The 18914-nt window shown below is 46.5% G+C and overlaps 1 protein-coding gene across 1 annotated transcript in view; it reads left to right on the top strand.

Moving 5' to 3' along the window:
- dnajc5b (DnaJ (Hsp40) homolog, subfamily C, member 5 beta) overlaps positions 1–18914 on the top strand; it is a 75627-nt gene that overhangs the window by 8550 nt on the left and 48163 nt on the right. The gene's annotated exons all lie outside the window — the stretch shown is intronic.

Raw genomic sequence — 18914 nt, 5'->3', positions numbered from 1 at the left:
CTGGTGATGATGTCATCAGCATGTGCGCCGATCCCTCACCGCCCACACCGCCCGCTTTGCACCCCATGGGAGAAATTGCCCCGCGAGCATCAAGGCTGGTGTGGGTGGATGCCAACGCGGACATCCGCCGCTGGGGCGCCCCTTAAAGAGAAGGCCTTTATCGCCCCAGGCCACAATTTTATTTTGTTGGCTGACCCTTGGGTCAGCCCAACAATTGCAGCCCTTGCGTCAACTTGGCCCCCCATCATGAAGCTCGCACTCAGTTTTGGGTGCCAGGCCGCTAGGCTGGTCAATCACGTCCCTGGCCCAGTGGCAGCCACCAAAGCCTGCAGAGTGAGCAATGGCCCTCCCCTTTAACTGTAGGGGAGGGGCGTTGTAGCACGTCAGCGCTATTTGGATGATCCACGCAGTGCCAGTCTCCTCAGCGCACTGCTGGACTCAGTGCCACGCTGCCGCCCCGGGAGCATCCATCCAACGAAGTGGAGTGCCGGAGACAGCGCTCCGCTTCGTTTATGGGGCGCATGACCCAATTCCGTGTCGGGGCGGATTTACGGGCGCAAGAAGTCCCGTCCCCGGAAGATTACCGCCCCCAATCGGAACGTGGGGCAATTTCGGCCCCTTAGTGTTTTCTATGAGTTCTAAATTTTTTTTATGTTCCATATACCTCTCACTCCCTAACAGTCAGTCCAATGGAGAACATCTTTCACAGCTTTATAGCTGCTTATCCACCTTTATGTAGTCCTTAGTGCTCTTGGTTACTCAGTTCAACCTCTCTCTTTTAGTTGGCTTGCACTATCCAATCTCGTGACTTATCTCTGCTCCATTCTGTCTATCTGCATTGGATAAATCCTTGTGCGATTTTTATGTGAGCAGTATACTTAAAGCATGTCATCACAGCAAAATTATAAGCATGGCTAGAAGATGCCTCAGTCCCATGGGCTTCAGAGTTCAGTTTGTCCATGCTGGCGTCTTTGCCCCATGTCAGATTTTATTCAATTCTCAGTAGATCAATTGTGTCACTTCTCCTTGATAACAAAGGGAAGAAGGGTTCTCAGACAATCAGAAATGACCCGCACTTAAGCAATATAATTGCTGTAAGCATAATGTCTGAATTTATCTATTATTTGTAAGTATGTTATAGGTTCTCAGATAGGTGTTCTTATCCAAGTGCAACTTCGCTGAAGCCAAAATATGGTCTCTATGCTTTAGATTCTCCATGAATGTGCCTCTAAAGTTGAGACCCACGGCTTTTTTCTTGCCGGCCCTAATGTAAGTTCCCATTGCTGGTCTCAGTGGAGCAGATTGGTCAATCCTGGCATTCGACTGACATGCAGGACTGTTGATATTGGTGCTATTGGCCAGGGACTTTGAGCACTGTTTGGGAGTGAGCGGAATATTGGGGAGCCAGAAGGTAATGTCAGGTGGGTCATGGAGCATGTTAAGGAGCACAAGCTGGAGGTTAGGTAGCAAGGTTGGTCAGAAGAGCATATTAGGGAGCAGAAGGGATATGGTGGATAGGTGTTAAAGGAGCAGGCATAATGGGTGAGAAGGATTGCACTGTCACTTCTACTTTCCATTTCTTCACTGTTCCTTCCTTACTCCAATCATTCCACTCAGCTCCATTCCACCTTCTCCCATCGCCTAAAATCCCCCAGTAACTCACTCCCTAAAATGTCCTTCCACACCCATCCCCAAAAGGAAGGAGGAGGGAGGGGACAAGTGGTGGATAAAGAGGGGGGTCGGGGAATGGGGAAATTGGGAATTTGGGGCTTCAAAAACAGATATGGAGCAAGGTGATTGGTCCTTTTTTTATGTTGCTTTCGAATACCACTGGAAAATGAGGCCTGTTCCCCTCAGTAGCTCCTTTCCGTCACCTCAAGCCCTTTGAAAGAAAGAAGAAATGGAAAAGACAGATGCAGAAAATTACATGGAGCTTAGAACAAACCAACAAAAGAGGAGAAAAATAGAAAGGGAACAGAAATAAACTGGGAAGCGGAAGATGAGATAGACACACAGGGAAGAACAACATGAAGATGACAGGGAAAGGTAAGAGAGAGACTATTTGCTCTGACTTCCCATGAGCAACACCATAGGAAGCTCACTAACTATATTCAAATCAATGTGTGGCTCAAACATTTAATTTCAATATGCATTGAAAAGTTCTATTTCTGTCTTTGTCTGTGGCAAAATCCATTTTAAAAGTGTTAACATTTACCTGCATTGCCTGTTTATGTCTCCTAGATGAGGCCATGAATGGCATTTACAGTGTTAAAGCCTGTTATATATGTGGACTTGTATTTACTCTGTACAGCCATCAGAGGGCTCATTCCCCGGAGTCCCAAGGAATCCCATAATCCCTTGGGAGCACAGGTGTTTAAGAAGGCTTCACAGGTTGGAGTGGCACTCTGGAGACCTGCAATAAAAGACTAAGGTCACACTTTACTTTGAGCTCACAGTGTTCAGTCTGACTCTTTCTCCATACACTACAACTGGCGACGAGATACAGATAGCGAACCCAAAGATGCAGAGAACAGTGGACATCCAGGAGAAATTTTCGGAGGGAGATGATTGGGAAACTTTTGTGGAGCGACTCGACCAATACTTCGTGGCCAACGAGCTAGATGGGGAAGAGAACGCTGCAAAATGAAGAGCGATCCTCCTCACCGTCTGTGGGGCACCAACGTATGGCCTCATGAAGAATCTGCTCACTCCAGCGAAAACCACGGAGAAATCGTACGACGATTTGTGCACACTTGTCCGAGAGCATTTGAACTCGAAGGAAAGCGTTCTGATGGCGAGGTACCGGTTCTACACCGACAAAAGATCTGAAGGCCAGGAAGTGGCGAGTTAAGTCGCTGAGCTAAGACGCTTTGCAGGACATTGCGAATTTGAAGGACATTTGGAGCACATGCTCAGAGACTTTTTCGTACTTGACATTGGCCACGAAACCATACTTCGCAAACTTTTGATTGTAGAGACCCCAACATTGATTAAGGCCATAGCGATAGCCCAGGTATTCATTGCCACCAGTGACACTATTAAGCAAATCTCTCAGCACACAAGTGCTGCTACAAGTACTGTGAACAAAGTGATGTTGTTTTCGAATCGTAATGTACAGGGCAGGTCACGCATACCTGCAGCTACACGTCCGCAGATATCCCAGAGTCCACCATCAAGGGTGATGAATGCAAGGCCATTAACACCTTGTTGACGCTGCGGGGGTGATCATCGTTTCCATTCATGCCGATTCAAAGGATACGTTTGCAAGGGCTGTGGAACAATGGGACACCTCCAACGAGTGTGCAGGCGAGCTGCTAAGCTGTTAAACCTGCACACCACCATGTTACAGAGGAGGATCACGACGAAACAGAGCCTCAGATAGAGGAGGCAGAGATACATGGGGTACATACATTCACCACGAATTGTCCCCCGATAATGCTGAATGTTGAACTAAATGGACTCCCGGTGTCAATGGAGCTGGACACGGACGCAAGCCAATCCATCATGGGCAAAAAGACTTTCGAAAGGTTGTGGTGCAACAAGGCCAGTCTTAACTCGCACAAAACTAAGAACTTACACAAAAGAACTGATTCCTGTAATCGGCAGTGCTACCGTAAAGGTCTCCTATGATAGAGCGGTGCACAAGCTACCACTCTGGGTGGTACCCGGCGATGGTCCCACGCTGCTCGGCAGGAGCTGGCTGGGAAAGATACGCTGGAACTGGGACAACATCCGAGCGCTATCGCCCGCTGATGACAGTTCGTGTGCCCAGGTCTTAAACAAATTTCCTTCGTTGTTCGAACCAGGCATCGGGAAGTTCCAAGGAGCAAAAGTGCAGATCCACCTAATTCTGGGGGCGCGACCCATCCATCACAAGGCGAGAGCAGTACCGTACATGATGAGAGAAAGGATAGAGATTGAGCTAGACCGGCTACAAAGAGAGGGCATCATCTCACCGATCGAGTTCAGCGAGTGGGCCAGTCCTATTGTCCCAGTCCTCAAGGGAGATGGCACAGTTACTTTGTAATCGCCATAGGTTCTAACGATCAATCATTTCTCCCTGCAGGACCAATACCCACTACCAAAAGCCGACGGATCTCTTTGCAACGCTGGCGGGAGGAAAGACGTTCACGAAGCTGGATCTGACTTCAGCCTACATGACGCGGGAGCTGGAGGAATCATCGAAGGCCCTCACCTGCATCAACATGCACAAAGGTCTTTTTGTTTATAACAGATGCCCGTTTGGAATCCGATCAACGGCGGCGATATTCCAGAGAAACATGGAAAGTTTACTGAAGTCGGTCCCGCACACCATGGTCTTCCAGGACGACATCTTGATCATAGGTCGGAACACAGTTGAGCACCTGCAGAACCCGGAGGAGGTGTTCTTAGTCTTCTCAACCGCGTGGGGCTCAGGTTAAAACGCTCGAAGTGCGTTTTCCTGGTGTCTGAAGTGGAGTTCCTGGGAAGGAGGATTGTGGCGGACGGCATTAGGCCCACCGATTCGAAGACGGAGGTAATCGAGAACGCACCGAGGCCACAGAACGTGATGGAGCTGCAGTCGTTTCTGGGACTCTTGAACTACTTTGGTAACTTCTCACCGGGTCTCAGACACTGTTAGAACCACTGCATGTCTTACTATGAAAAGGGGGCGAATGGTTTGGGGCAAAAACGAAGAAAATGCCTTTGTAAAAGTGAGAAAACTGTTATGCTCAAACAAATTGCTTGTGTTGTATGATCCATGTAAGCATTTGGTACCAGCATGTGATGTGTCGTCATATGGCGTTGGGTGTGTATTGCAACAAGCTAATGATTTCGGGAAACTGCAACCGGTTGCTTATGCATCCAGGAGTCTGTCTAAGGCCGAGAGAGCCTACAGCATGATTGAAAAAGAAGCGTTAGCGTGTGTCTATGGGGTAAAGAAAATACATCAATACCTGTTTGGGTTAAAATTCGAATTGGAAACTGACTATAAGCCACTTATATCTCTGTTTTCTGAGAGTAAAGGGATAAATACCAACGCAGCGGCCCGCATCCAAAGATGGCCGCTCACATTGTCCACATACAACTACGCCATCCACCACAGGTCAGGCACAGAAAACTGCACCGATGCTCTCAGCAGGCTGCCATTACCCACCTCGGGGGTGGAAATGGCTCAGCCCGCAGATCTAGTCATGGTTATGGAAGCATTTGAGAGTGAGCAATCACCCGTCACTGCCCGGCAGATCAAAACTTGGACAAGCAACGACCCCTTATTATCTCTAGTCATAAGCTGTGTGCTTCATGGGAGCTGGTCCAGTGTCCCAGTGGAAATGCAGGAAGAGATAAAGCCATTCCAGCGGCGCACAGATGAAATGCCTTCTGTGGGGCAATCGCGTATTGGTCCCCAAAAAGGGCAGAGACACCTTCATCAATGACCTCCACAGGCATCGTAATGATGAAAGCGATAGCCAGATCCCACGTGTGGTGGCCCGGTATTGATGTGGACTTAGAGTCCTGCGTTCACAGATGTAATACATGCTCGCAGTTAAGCAATGTACCCAGGGAGGCGCCGCTAAGTTTATGGTCTTGGCCCTCCAAACCGTGGTCTAGGGTTCACGTCGACTATGCAGGCCCGTTCTTGGTTAAAATGTTCCTTGTGGTTGTAGACGCGTACTCCAAGTGGATTGAATGTGAGATAATGTCGGCTAGCACGTCCGCTGCCACTACTGAAAGCCTACGGGCCATGTTTACCACTCATGGCTTACCCGATGTTCTGGTGAGCAACAAAGGGCCATGTTTTACCAGTGCTGAGTTCAAAGAATTCATGACCCGTAACAGGATCAAACATGTCACATCTGCCCCGTTTAAACCAGCGTCCAATGGTCAGGCAGAGAGAGCAGTGCAATCCATCAAGCAATGCTCATGAAAAGAGCACTTAAGACAAGGTTCTCGTTAGTTCACCCTGATCTACTTGAACAGGTAGAGAGCAGGCGGCTTCAACGAAGTGCATACCATGATAACGCAAATGTGTCATGCGAGATTGAAATCAATGATCCTGTATTTGTTTTAAATTATGAACAAGGTCCCAAGTGGCTTCCGGCACTGTCGTGGCCAAAGAGAGGAGCAGGGTGATTCGGGTCAAACTTTCAAATGGATTCATTCACCGGAAACACTTGGACCAAATCAAACTCAGGTTCACGGACTATCCTGAGCAACCCATCTTGGACCCTACCTTTTTTGATCCCCCAACATACACACCAGTGGCAACCGACACCACGGTTGACCACGAAGCAAAACCCATCATCCACAGCAGCCCTGCAGGGCCCAACACACCAGGCAGCCCAGCAAGGCCAGCTGTACAGCAGCCCAGTGAGGGCCCAACAAATGATTCAACAACACCAGTTTTCACACCGAGACGATCAACCAGGGCAAGAAGGGCCCCAGATCGACTCACATTGTAAATAGTTACACTATTGACTTTGGGGAGAATGTTGTTATATATGTGGACTTGTAGTTACTCTGTATAGCCACCAGAGGGCTCATTCCCCGGACTGCCAAAGGATCCCATAATCCCTTGGGAGCAAGGTATTTAAGAAGGCTTCACAGGTTGGAGTGGCACTCTGTAGACCTACAATTAAAGACTAAGGTCACACTTTATTTTGAGCTCGCAGTGTTCAGTCTGACTCTTTCTCTATACACTACACCTGTCAGGATAAGGTTGGGTGCAAAGACTTTCAATTGTACTATGATTTTGGCCATGAGAGCAGCATGCAGTTCCAGTACAAAAGCACTGGGTAGCAGCATATGAATGTGTGAGGAGTTCTCGCAGGTTTGCAATATGTGGATGAATGGCAAGAGTTGTGTTGAACGAAAAAATATTTGAGAAAAAAAAACTAAGCCTTTGTTTTTAAACAAAATTAGTACTCACTTTTGCCTGAAGCTAAAATCAGTTTCATCCACCTGTCAATTAAGTTTTGAGAATTTGCAATCGTACTTTGAGGTGTGATCTGCATCACTCCCCTTCCATGCTTTAATTCTGCCTAAAATTCAGGCTCATGCCCCAGATGCCATTCAAGGAATGACGTCCAAAATAATTTTTAACCCCTGTATATTGTAGTCCTACCTCCACCTAACCCAAAAGTGAGTTTTGCTCAATGCAGGCAGATTTCACTATGGCAAGAACTTAAAGGTTATCTTTATCTGTGCTCTAGACTAGACAGTTTTACCCGTTATAGAGATTACTTGGGCAGTGTAGAAAATAGATACGCAAGCTGCAAGATTGTCGGCTAAGGCATTGTGATGCTTGAATAGATTATGGTGTCATCAGAACTCCAATATTGTGTTACTGACTTTTGATGTACACATGTTGCATTTTGTAATATCAGAAATGGAAATATTCTTCAGGGAGAATTGCAGTGCCTAATACAAGAACACTTGCAGCAACAAAAACTTGCATTTATATAGCACCTTTAATGCAGAAAAATTGTCCCAAGGTGCTTCAGAGTCAAAAGGGACAAAAGTGGACTTCGAGCCAAGGAAGATAGTATTAGAAGGGGTGACCAAAAACTTGATTAAAGAAATAGGTTTTAAGGAGGGTCTTAAAAGAAGGGGGGAGGTTATAGGGCTGGAAGAGATTATAAAGACAGGGAATGATGAGGCCATAAAGGGATTTAAACACAACAATAAGAATTTTAATTTTGACGAGTTGGGAGACCAGGAGCTAATGTAGATCAGCAAGGACACGGGTGAAGGGTGAGTGGGTCTTGGTGTGAGATTGGATATAGGCAGCAGAGTTTTGGATGAGGGTTGTAGTGCTGGAGGAGGTGACAGCGATAGGAAGGGGCGAGGCCATGGAGGGATTTAAAAACAAGAATGATCATTTTAAAATCGAGGTGTTCCTTAACTGGGAACCAATGTAGTTCAGCGAGCACAGGGGAGATGGGTGAATGGGACTTGGTGCGAGGTATGATACGTAGAACAGAGTTTTGGATGACCTTGCATTTATGGAGGGTGGTAGATGGGAGACCGTCCAGAAGAGCATTAGAGTATTCAAGTCTAGAGGTAGCAAAGGTATGGATAACGGTTTCAGCAGCAGATGAACTGAGGCAGGGGGTGGAGATGGGCAATGTTAGGGAGGTGGAAGTAGGCAGTCTATGTGGTTGGAAGCGCATCTTGGGGTCAAGCAGTCTGGTTCAGCCTCAGTGACCAGGGAAAAGGATGGAGTTGGTGGCTAGGGAACAGACTTTGAGGAGAGGACCGAAGACAATGGCTTCGGTCTTCCCAATATTTAGTTGAAGGAAATTACTGCTCATCCAGTGCTGGATGTCGGACAAGCAGTCTGACAATTTAGAGACAGTGGATGGGTCATCATCATAGGCAGTCCCTCGAAATCGAGGAAGATTTGTTTCCACTCTAAAAGTGGCTGAACAGTCCAATGTGGGAATTACAGTCTCTGTAACAAGTGGGGCAGACAGTGGTTGAAGGAAAGTGTGGGGGGGGAGCCTGGTTTGCCGCAAGCTCCTTCCTCTGTCTGCGCTTGATTGCTGCATGCACTCAGTGACGAGACTCGAGGTACTCAGTGCCCTCCCGGATGCTCTTCTCCACTTTGGGCGGTCTTGGGCCAGGGATTCCCAGTTGCCGCTGGAGATGTTGCACTTTACCAAGGAGGCTTTGAGGGTGTCCTGGAATTGTTTTCTCTGCCCGCCTGGGGCTCGCTTGCCATGTAGGAGTTCCGAGTAGATTGCTTGCTTAGGGAGTCTTGTGTCAGGCATGCGGACGATGTGGCCCGCCCAATGGAGCTGGTCGAGTGTGGTCAGTGCTTCGATGCCTGGGATGTTGGCCTGGACGAGAACACTGACATGAGAACACAGGGTGTGAACTCCTCAAAAAAAGGGGACAAGTCCGACTGCGGCACCTACAGAGGAATCTTCCATCTGTTGGCCACTGGGAAAGTCATCGCAAGAATCCTCCTCAATCGTCTTCTCCCTGTGGCTGAAGTGCTCCTCTCAGAGTCACAGTGCGGATTCTGTCCACCACGGGGTACAATGGACATGATCCTCACCACGCGACAACTACAAGAGAAATGCAGGGAACAGCACTGACCCTTGTACATGGCCTTCTTTGATCTCACAAAGGCCTTTGACACTGTCAACCGTGAGGGACTATGGAGTGTCCTCCTCCTTTTCGGCTGCCTCTAAAAGTTTGTCACCATCCTCCAGCCTGCGTCATCGCACCAATGTTCTTCTCGATCTTCCTTGCTGCAATGCTCCATCTCACTCTCAACAAGCTCCCCGCTGGAGTGGAACTAAACTATAGAACCTGTGGAAACTTGTTCAACCTTCCCCGCCTCCAGGCTAGATCCAAGGTCGTCCCATCCTCTGTCATCAGATGGGTCAAGAGAGGTGGTGGTGAGGTAGAGCTGAGTGTCATCAGTGTACATGTGGAAACTGACGCAGTGTTTTCGGATAATGTCACCGAGGGGCAGCATATAGATGAGAAATGGGAGTAGACCAAGGATAGATGCTTAGGGGGACACCAGAGATAATGGTGTTGGAGGAGGATGGTATGATCAACTGTGTCAAAGGCTGCAGACTAGTCAAGATGGATGAGGAGGGATAGTTTATTACAGTCACATAGGTTGTCATTTGTGACTTTGATAAAGGCCATTTCAGTACTGTGGCAGGAGTGGAAACCTGATTAGAATGATTCAAACATAGAGTTGTGGAAAGATGGGCATTGCTTTGGGAGGCAACACCACAGTCAAGGATTTTGAAGAGGAAAGGGAGGTTGGAGATGGGGTGTTAGTTTGCAGAGGGATCGAGGGTGGATTTTTTGAGGAAGGGTGTGATGGTGGTTTTGAAAGGGCAGGGGGGAATACCTGAAGAGACAGAACCATTAACAAACACGGGAGTGAGGAAGGGACGTTGGGTGGTCAGCAGTTTGATGGGAATAGGTTCGAGGGAGCAGGAGGTGGCTCTCATGGACAGGGTGAGCTTGGAGAGGGCATGAGGTAAGATAGGAGTGAAATTAGAGAAAGATGCAAGTTCAAGGCCAGGGCAAGGGGGAACCTTGGGGGAAGTTTAACTTGGTGGGCTAAGGGAAGTAAGGGAAGCAACAGAGGCAGCTGATCGAATGGTCTCGATCTTAGTGTTGTTGGAGATGAGGGTGAAGGGGGCAGGGGAGATGGTTTGTCGTGGAGAAGCGAAGCCGGGGGTTATTATTGCATTCCAGGATGATCCTGGAATAGTGAGCAGTTTTGGCAGAGGAGAGCAGAACCCGATAGTGCTTTGTGCTTCAACCAGATCTGGCGATGAATGTTTATGGTGGACAACTGTCTGCAACCTTTAGACTTAATGGAGCAGAGATAAAGGCCGTACCAGGTTGAACGACCAGGGTGAGAGGGAGTAATGGTTTTAGTGGGGCCAAGGGCATCAAATGTGGGTGCAAGGGTGTGATTGAACAGAGTGATAGCTGCAGAAATGTACTGGTAAATGGAGGACCATCGGGTACACTGTTCGGTACTGGGTTAAAATGATCCTAAATTACTTTCCTATTACATGTCTTGTTCCGGGTTATAAGAACATAAGAAATAGGAGCAGGTGTAGGCTATACGGCCCCTTGAGCCTGCTCCGCCATTTAATACCATCATGGCTGATCCGATCATGGACTCAGGTCCACTTCCCTGCCCGCTCCCCATAACCCCTTATTCCCTTAACGGTTAAGAAACTGTCTATCTCTGTCTTAAATTTATTCAATGACCCAGTTTCCACAGCTCTCTGATGCAGTGAATTCCACAGATTTACAACCCTCTGAGAGAAGAAATTCCTCCTCATCTCAGTTTTAACTGGGCGGCCCCTTATTCTAACATTATGCCCCCTAGTTCTAGTCTCCCCCATCAGTGGAAACATCCTCTCTGCATCAACCTTGTCAAGCCCCCTCATAATCTTAAATGTTTCGATAAGATCACCTCTCATTCTTCTGAATTCCAATGAGTAGAGGCCCAACCTACTCAACCTTTCCTCATAAGTCAACCTCCTCATCTCCCGAATCAACCTAGTGAACCTTCTCTGAACTGCCTCCAAAGCAAGTATATCCTTTCTTAAATATGGAAACCAAAACTGTATGCAGTATTCCAGGTGTGGCCTCACCAATACTGTGTAATTGTAGCAAGACTTCCCTGCTTTTATACTCCATCCCCTTTACAATAAAGGCCAAGATTCCATTGCCCTTCCTGATCACTTGCTGTACCTGCATACTAACCTTTTGTGTTTCATGCACCAGGAACCTCAGGTCCCTCTGTACTGCAGCACTTTGCAATCTTTCTCCATTTAAATAATAACTTGCTCTTCGATTTTTTTTTCTGCCAAAATGCATGACTTCACACTTTCCAACATTATACTCCATCTGCCAAATTTTTGCCCACTCACTTAGCTTTGTCTATATCCTTTTGCAGGTTTTTTGTGTCCTGCTCACACATTGCTTTTCCTCCCATCTTTGTAGCGTCAGCAAACTTGGCTATGTTACACTCGGTCCCTTCATCCAAGTCATTAATATAGATGGTAAATAGTTGGGGTCCCAGCATTGATCCCGGCAGCACCCCACTAGTTGCTGATTGCTAACCCAAGAATGAACCATTTATCCCAACTCTCTGTTTTCTGTTAGTTAGCCAATCCTCTATCCATGCTAATATATTACCACCAACCCCGTGAACTTTTATCTTGTGTATGGCACTTGTCAAATGCCTTCTGGAAGTCCAAATACACCACATCCACTGATTCCCCTTTATCCACCCTGTTCGTCACATCCTCAAAGAACTCCAGCAAATTTGTCAAAATGACTTCCCCTTCATAAATCCATGCTGATTCTGTCTGACCGAATTATGTTTTTCCAAATGTCCTGCTACTGCTTCTTCAATAATGGACTCCAACATTTTCCCAACCACATTAGATTCTAACTCTAAGTAAAAGGACAATGTTTGAACCGACGCGCTTTCTAGCTTCAGCCCAGCCCCCATGACCTTTGAGGCAGACTGGTAGGCCACGATTTCACCTACCAAGATGGGATCAGTGTGGCCGAGGTAGGTGGCGGACTGCGACCCCGCTTCTGGCTCCATGCCAGCTTCCCCCACAAATTCCCTTGATGGGGCTTATTAAGCCCGCCCTGTGGGATTCCCGTCCAATTAAAAGGAAGTGGGTCTGATGATGTCATTTGATGATGCGTCATCAGCTGGTTTCCTTAAAGGGACCATGTCCAAATTGATTTTAACAGTTGTGCTGTCAGTGTTTTGCAGCATTGAGGTGCTACAAACACTGACAATGACTGCATAAAGGTGCACGGCTGCACCCAGGTTCTCCCATGACTATCTCCATATGCTTATGGAGGGAGTCACAGAATGCAGGGAGGTTCCCTTCCCTTCCAATGGGTGGAAGAGACCTCCCCAGGACACCAACGCAGCCTGGTTGCACATTGCACAGGAGGGCACAAGCAGGGATGTCATCAGGAGGACCTGACTACAGTGGCACAAACCTTTCAATGATCTCAGTAGATCATGAAACGTTACTGCAAAGCCACACTCAACCTCATCCTGCTGTGCCACTCATCACATCCCCATCACTCTGCCTTCCTAGCCTACTCCTTACTCACACCAACTTACCTTGCACCTCCTTCCATCCCTCTCTCTCTATCTACATTATCACATAGAATCATAGAGTAATAGAAATTAACAGCACAGAAGGAGGTCATTCGCCCATCGTGTCTGGGCCGGCCAGTAAATAGCTGTCCAGCCTAATCCTACTTACCAGCTCTTGGTCTGTCGCCTTGTAGGTTACGGCACTTTAAGTGCATAACCAAGTACTTTTTAAATGCTATGAAGGATTCTGCCTCTACCATCCTTTCAGGCAGTGAGTTCCCGAAACCCACCACCCTCTGGGTGAAAGAATTTCTTCTCAAATCTCCTCTAAACCTCCTACCACTTACTTTAAATCAATGTCCCCTGGTTATTAACCCCTCTGCTAAGGGGAATAGGTCCTTCCAATCCATTATATCTAGGCCCCTCATAATTTTATACACCTCAATTAGGTCTCCCCTCAGCCTCCTCTGTTCCAAAGAAAACAGCCCCAGCCTATCCAATCATTCCTCATAGTTAAAATTCTCCAGTCCAGGCAACATCCTCATAAATCTCCTCTGTACCCTCTCTAGTGCAGTCACATCTTTCCTGTAATGTGGCCTAACTAGTGTTTTATACAGTTCAAGCATAACCTCGCTGCTCTTACATTCTATGCCTCAGTTAGTAAAGGAAAGTGTCCCGTATAACTTCTTAATCACCTTATCTACCTGTCCTGCTACCTTCAGGGATCTGTGAATATGCACTCCAAGGTCCCTCTGTTCATCTACAGTTCTTAGTGTCCTACCGTTTATTGTATATTCCATTGCCTTGTTAGCCCGCCCCAAATGCATTAACTTACACTTCTCCGGATTGAATTCCATTTGCCACTGTTCTGCCGTCCATTGATATCTTCCTGCAGTCCACAGCTTTCTTCTTCGTTATCAATCACATGGACAATTTTTGTATCATCTGCAAACATCTTAATCATACCCTCTACATTCAAGTCCAAATCATTAATATATACCACAAAAAGTAAGGGACCAAGTACTGAGCCCTGCGGAACCTCACAGGAAACAGCCTTCCCATCACAAAAACAGCCTTTGCTTCCTGCCTTTGAGCCAATTTTGGATCCAGCATGCCACTTTTCCTTGGATCCTATGGGCTTTTACTTTCGTGACCAGTCTGCCATGAGGGACCTTATCAAAAGCCTCACTAAAAATCCATATAGACTACATCAGACGCATTACCCTCATCAACCCTCCTTGTTACCTCCTCAAAAAATTCAATCAAGTTAGTCAGACATGACCTTCCCTTAACAAATCCTTGCTAGCTGTTCTTGATTAATCTGTTTCTTTCTAAATGAAGATTTATCCTGTCCCTCAGAATTTTTTACAATAATTTTCCCACCACTGAGGTTAGGCTGACTGGCTTGTAATTACTCAGTGTATCCCTTTCTCCATTTTTAAACAATGGTACGTTAGCAGTCCTCCAATTATCCGGCACCACACCTGTAGCCAGAGAGGATTGGAAAATGATGGTCAGAGCTACTGCTATTTCCTCTCTTGCTTCTCTTAACAGCCTGGGATCCATTTCATCTGGGCCTGGGGACTTATCCACTTTTAAAGATGCTAAACTCCTTAATACTTCCTGTCTCACTGTGTTTACTTCATCTAATATTTCACACTATTCCTCCCTGATTGCAATGTGCGCATTGTCCCTCTCTTTTGTGAAAACAGACGCAAAGTATTCATTAAGAACCTTACCCCCATGTCTTCTGCCTCCAGCCACAGGTTACCTTTATGGACCCTCATAGGCCCTATCCTTTCTTTAGTTATCCTTTTGCTCTCAATGTATTTAGAAAACATCTTTGGGTTTTCCTTGATTTTACTTACCAATATTTTTGCTTTCCTAATTTCCTTTTTAATTTTTCAGCCCTGCACTTTCTATACTCCTCTAGAGTTTCTGCAATATTGAGCCCTCGGTATCTGTCATAAACTTCTTTATGACAGCTTTTTCTTTATCCTACCTTGTATGCCCCTTGACATCCAGGGGCCTCTAGATTTGTTAGTTCCATCCTTTTTCTTTAAGGGAACATACTTGCTCTGAACTCTCACTATCTCCTCCTTGAATGCCCCCTAATGCTCTAACTCCTGGATGCATTTTAAGAATTTTGCTCCCTCTATACCTTTCACACTAATTCTATCCCAGCTAATATTAGGGTAGTTGAAATCCCCTACTATTACTGCCCTATTGTTTCTACATTTCTCAGAAATTTGTGTGCATATTTGCTCTTCTATCTTCCTCTGACCGTTTGGGGTCTATAGTACACTCCCAGCAGCATAATTGTTCCTTTTTTGATCTTTAATTCAACCCATATGGCCTCATTTGATGATCCTTCTAACATATCATCCCTCCTCACTGCTGCAATTGTTTCTTTAATCAATATTGCGACCCCCCCCTTCATTTTTGACCCCCCCTCTATCTCGTCTGAAAATCCTGTAACCAGGAATGTTGAGCTGCCATTCCTGCCCTTCTTTCAGTCATGTCTCAGTAATAGCTATAATATCATATGTGTCTATCTGTGCCCTCACTTCATCTGTCTTATTCTTGCATTGAAGTATATGCCATTTAGCCCTGTTAAACTCCCTTGTTGACTATTTTCTGCCTTCCATTTCCAGCTTTTCTTCTCTCCCCTCTGAATGTACTCTCAGGTTTTGATCCCCCTGCCAAGCTAGTTTAAACCCTTCCTAACAGCACTAGCAACCCCCCCACGAGGATATTGGTCCCGGCCCTGTTGAGGTGTAACCCGTCCGGCTTGTACAGGTCCCACCTCCCCCAGAAACGGTCCCAATGCCTCAGGAATCTAAATCCCCATGTCACTAGCTATCCCTTACATTCATCCTCAACCTTGTCCAATCATATCAACCAACAACACACAAGGGTAGGGACTTGGGTCTTTTAGCCAATGTTCATGTAGAGTTTCTGCTAATGTGTTATCAAACATTGAAACCTGTATTTTGAACACTTTGCCTTCTAAGACAGATTTGTGTGCTCCTTTGGAAGTGGCTTAGTGAGTTGTAGCGAATGATGAGGCATAACGGTACCTCCCGCAATGGTGATGAAAGGAATGGCTTGGGCATTGTAAGGGTGCTTTATAGTGCTGGTGTGGGGTCATACCAACCTGGCGCATCATGTGGCAGCCAGGTTGTACAGCCTCAAGTGAAGTAAATCTGGCCATGATGAGGCCATCCCTGGCCCCCTGGGCAGCAATGTGGTTGGGTGCTGATGCCCTGTGTCCTGTGCAGCATCAGGTGAAGATTTGTGTTGTTGGTGGTGATGCTGGTGTGCCTGATTGTGGTGGATTTCTGAGGACCAAGGTGATATTTTTTCAAGGGCACCAATGCTGCTAGAATAGATGGCAGCTGAAGTTGAGATGACAGAAGCGATCTGTCAATGGTGAGAGAGGTTGTTTCAAGGAGGTGACAGTGGATAGAGAATTTACTCCAAATACTTCCAACCTTCCTAAAGCTGAAAAGTGTATTCCAAATCCTGAAGGCTCCAGCTTCTAACATTGGAAAGTGAACAGCTGTGAAATGGTAGCTTTTATACCACTTTTGCAGCTGTTACCTATTCAGAGAGTCATTGAAAACCAGAGCTACTTATCAGATGTGATCCCCGAACGCCGTGAAACTTGTCAAAAAGCTGGAAAAATGGTAAGTAGATGGTAAAATGCTGTTTAACTACCTTTCAACAATCTCAACTATTTCAATTGGCTCATCCGACGCTTAGTGTCGGGTCTATAAAGCACAGGCAGACATGGCACTTGGAAAAACTGACACTGAGGTGGGTTCACAGTGGGATACCGCCACGCTGTCAATCTTTTAGATTTTGCCAGTGGACCTGCTTCTGAGTCCACCCCCTGAAGCCGTCAAAATCCTGGCCCTAGTGTGCCAAATAGTATGCACTTTTCTCCTGTGAAGTTGCAACTATCAGAACTAGGTTAAGAAAAAAATAATTTAATGTAGGACCCTAACGCTGATGGAGAGGAGACTTTCTGGGATTTGAACCCATATTTGCACGTGAATGGACAGTGACCAGCTTCACCCAGTAGAACAACAACGTTTAAATTCGTACAATGTAAATTGGGCTTTTGGCCCCTTAAATATGCTAATAAGGGGTCTATCGCAGTTTTAACTCCCATTCCTGAAATTCTTTTGCCTTGAGCAGAGCAAATGTCGGGTTTACTCTGATCAGGGTTACTTGGTCTATGTGAGGCCTAACCAGTGGTCCTTTGAGGGACTGCTGGAGGCCACAACTAAAAGGGTACGTTAAAAAAACATTTTTAAAGTGAATCCATGAGGATCAGGAATGCTCCTCACAGCTCCTCAGCACTATTATGGGCCAATTCTAATTACTTACCCTTCAGGACTTGTCTGAGGGATGCTGGTGTTGCAGTGGTCTGACATTCATCCTTGCATTATTGGTGAGATGACTGTGGGCATGCGGTAGACACCCACAGGTTGCTGGTTTTGTAAAAATGAGGCCCGAAGCCCAATATCAATTTGGGCCTACCTGTTCTGGAGTAGGAATCGTCCCCTGCGGCCAGTTTGTGCTGGCCTACCAACTTCTACCCCATGGTTTCAAAAAACCCACATTTGATTGTTGCTATGCAAATAGCACCCCATCTGTGATTCAGACAACTTTCTGCAAAATAATTCAGAGATTGTCCTTCTTAGCTGGGATTTCTGCTGGAGTTACGTTAGCTCTGTCACGTAATGCTAGCGAGCAAGGGCAGAAAATCAGGAGGGAGTCATTCCATTGACTCCTCCCAGGCCCCACCAGTTCTGGGATTTTCTGACCTGAAGTGATAGGAATGTAGGCTATATCCACCCTCATATGTCTTGGATCCCCTTGTAGGCTACATCCACCCTCTCCAGTCATCTTGGATCCCCTTGCCACTGGACCAAGACCTTGCTCTGTCAAGCCCGTGTGGTGGCTGGTATGTAACGGCCACCCCACGTTAAAATAATTCACGCACAGGCATCTTCCACCATTTAAAATTAGTTTATCAGTCACCTGAGTGCTTTTTTTTTAGTGTGGAAGCAAGTCATCCTCGACCCCGAGGGACTGCCTATGATGTATCACTGTATTCAAAAGCTACACAAATAACAGAAAAACGTCATCCAATAGTTTTCCCATGATTTCTACCACAGCAATGCTGGAGACTAAGAATGCTACAGCATTCCTGGTACCTAAGGTTGGTATTGGGATGCAGGGAAGATTTAGAAACTAATGATGGAAATGATTTTTAAAAAAGGAGGGAGAGAGAAAACGGGTCATTATAGACCGGTTAGCCTGACATCAGTAGTGGGGAAAATGTTGGAATCAATCATTAAGGATGAAATAGCAGCGCATTTGGAAAGCAGTGACATGATCGGTCCAAGTCAGCATGGATTTATGAAAGGGAAATCATGCTTGACGAATCATTGAATGGCGGTGCAGGCTCGAAGGGCCAAATGGCCTACTCCAGCACCTATTTTCTATGTTTCTATGTTTCTATGTTTCTAATCTTCTGAAATTTTTTGAGGATGTAACTAGCAGAATGGACAAAGGAGAACCAGTGGATGTGGTGTATTTGGACTTTCAAAAGGCTTTTGACAAGGTCCCACACAAGAGATTGGTGTGCAAAATCAAAGCGCATGGTATTGGGGGTAATGTACTGATGTGGATAGAGAACTGGTTGGCAGACAGGAAGCAGAGAGTCAGGATAAACGGGTCCTTTTCAGAATGGCAGGCAGTGACTAGTGGAGTGCCGCAGGGCTCAGTGCTGGGACCCAGCTCTTTACAATAAAAATTAACGATTTGGATGAAGGAGCTGAGTGTAATATCTCCAAGTTTGCAGATGACACTAAACTGGGTGGCGGTGTGAGCTGTGAGGGGGACGGTAAGAGGCTGCAGGGTGACTTGGACAGGTTCGGTGAGTGGGCAAATGCATGGCAGATGCAGTATAATGTGGATAAATGCGAGATTATCCATTTTGGGGGCAAAACACAAAGGCAGAATATTATCTGAATGGCGGCAGATTAGGAAAAGGGGAGGTGCGACGAGACCTGGGTGTCATGGTACATCAGTCATTGAAGGTTGGCATGCAGGTACAGAAGGCAGTAAAGAAGGCAAATGGTATGTTGGCCTTCATAGCTAGGGGATTTGAGTATAGGAGCAGGGAGTTCTTACTGCAGTTGTACAGGGCCTTAGTGAGGCCTCACCTGGAATATTGTGTTCAGTTTTGGTCTCCTGATCTGAGGATGGAAGCTCTTGCTATTGAGGG

This window comes from Pristiophorus japonicus, chromosome 1, assembly GCF_044704955.1.
Source record: "Pristiophorus japonicus isolate sPriJap1 chromosome 1, sPriJap1.hap1, whole genome shotgun sequence".
NCBI lineage: Eukaryota > Metazoa > Chordata > Chondrichthyes > Pristiophoridae > Pristiophorus > Pristiophorus japonicus.
The sequence above is the reverse complement of the archived record's forward strand: the minus strand, read 5'-3'. Positions and strand labels throughout refer to the sequence as shown.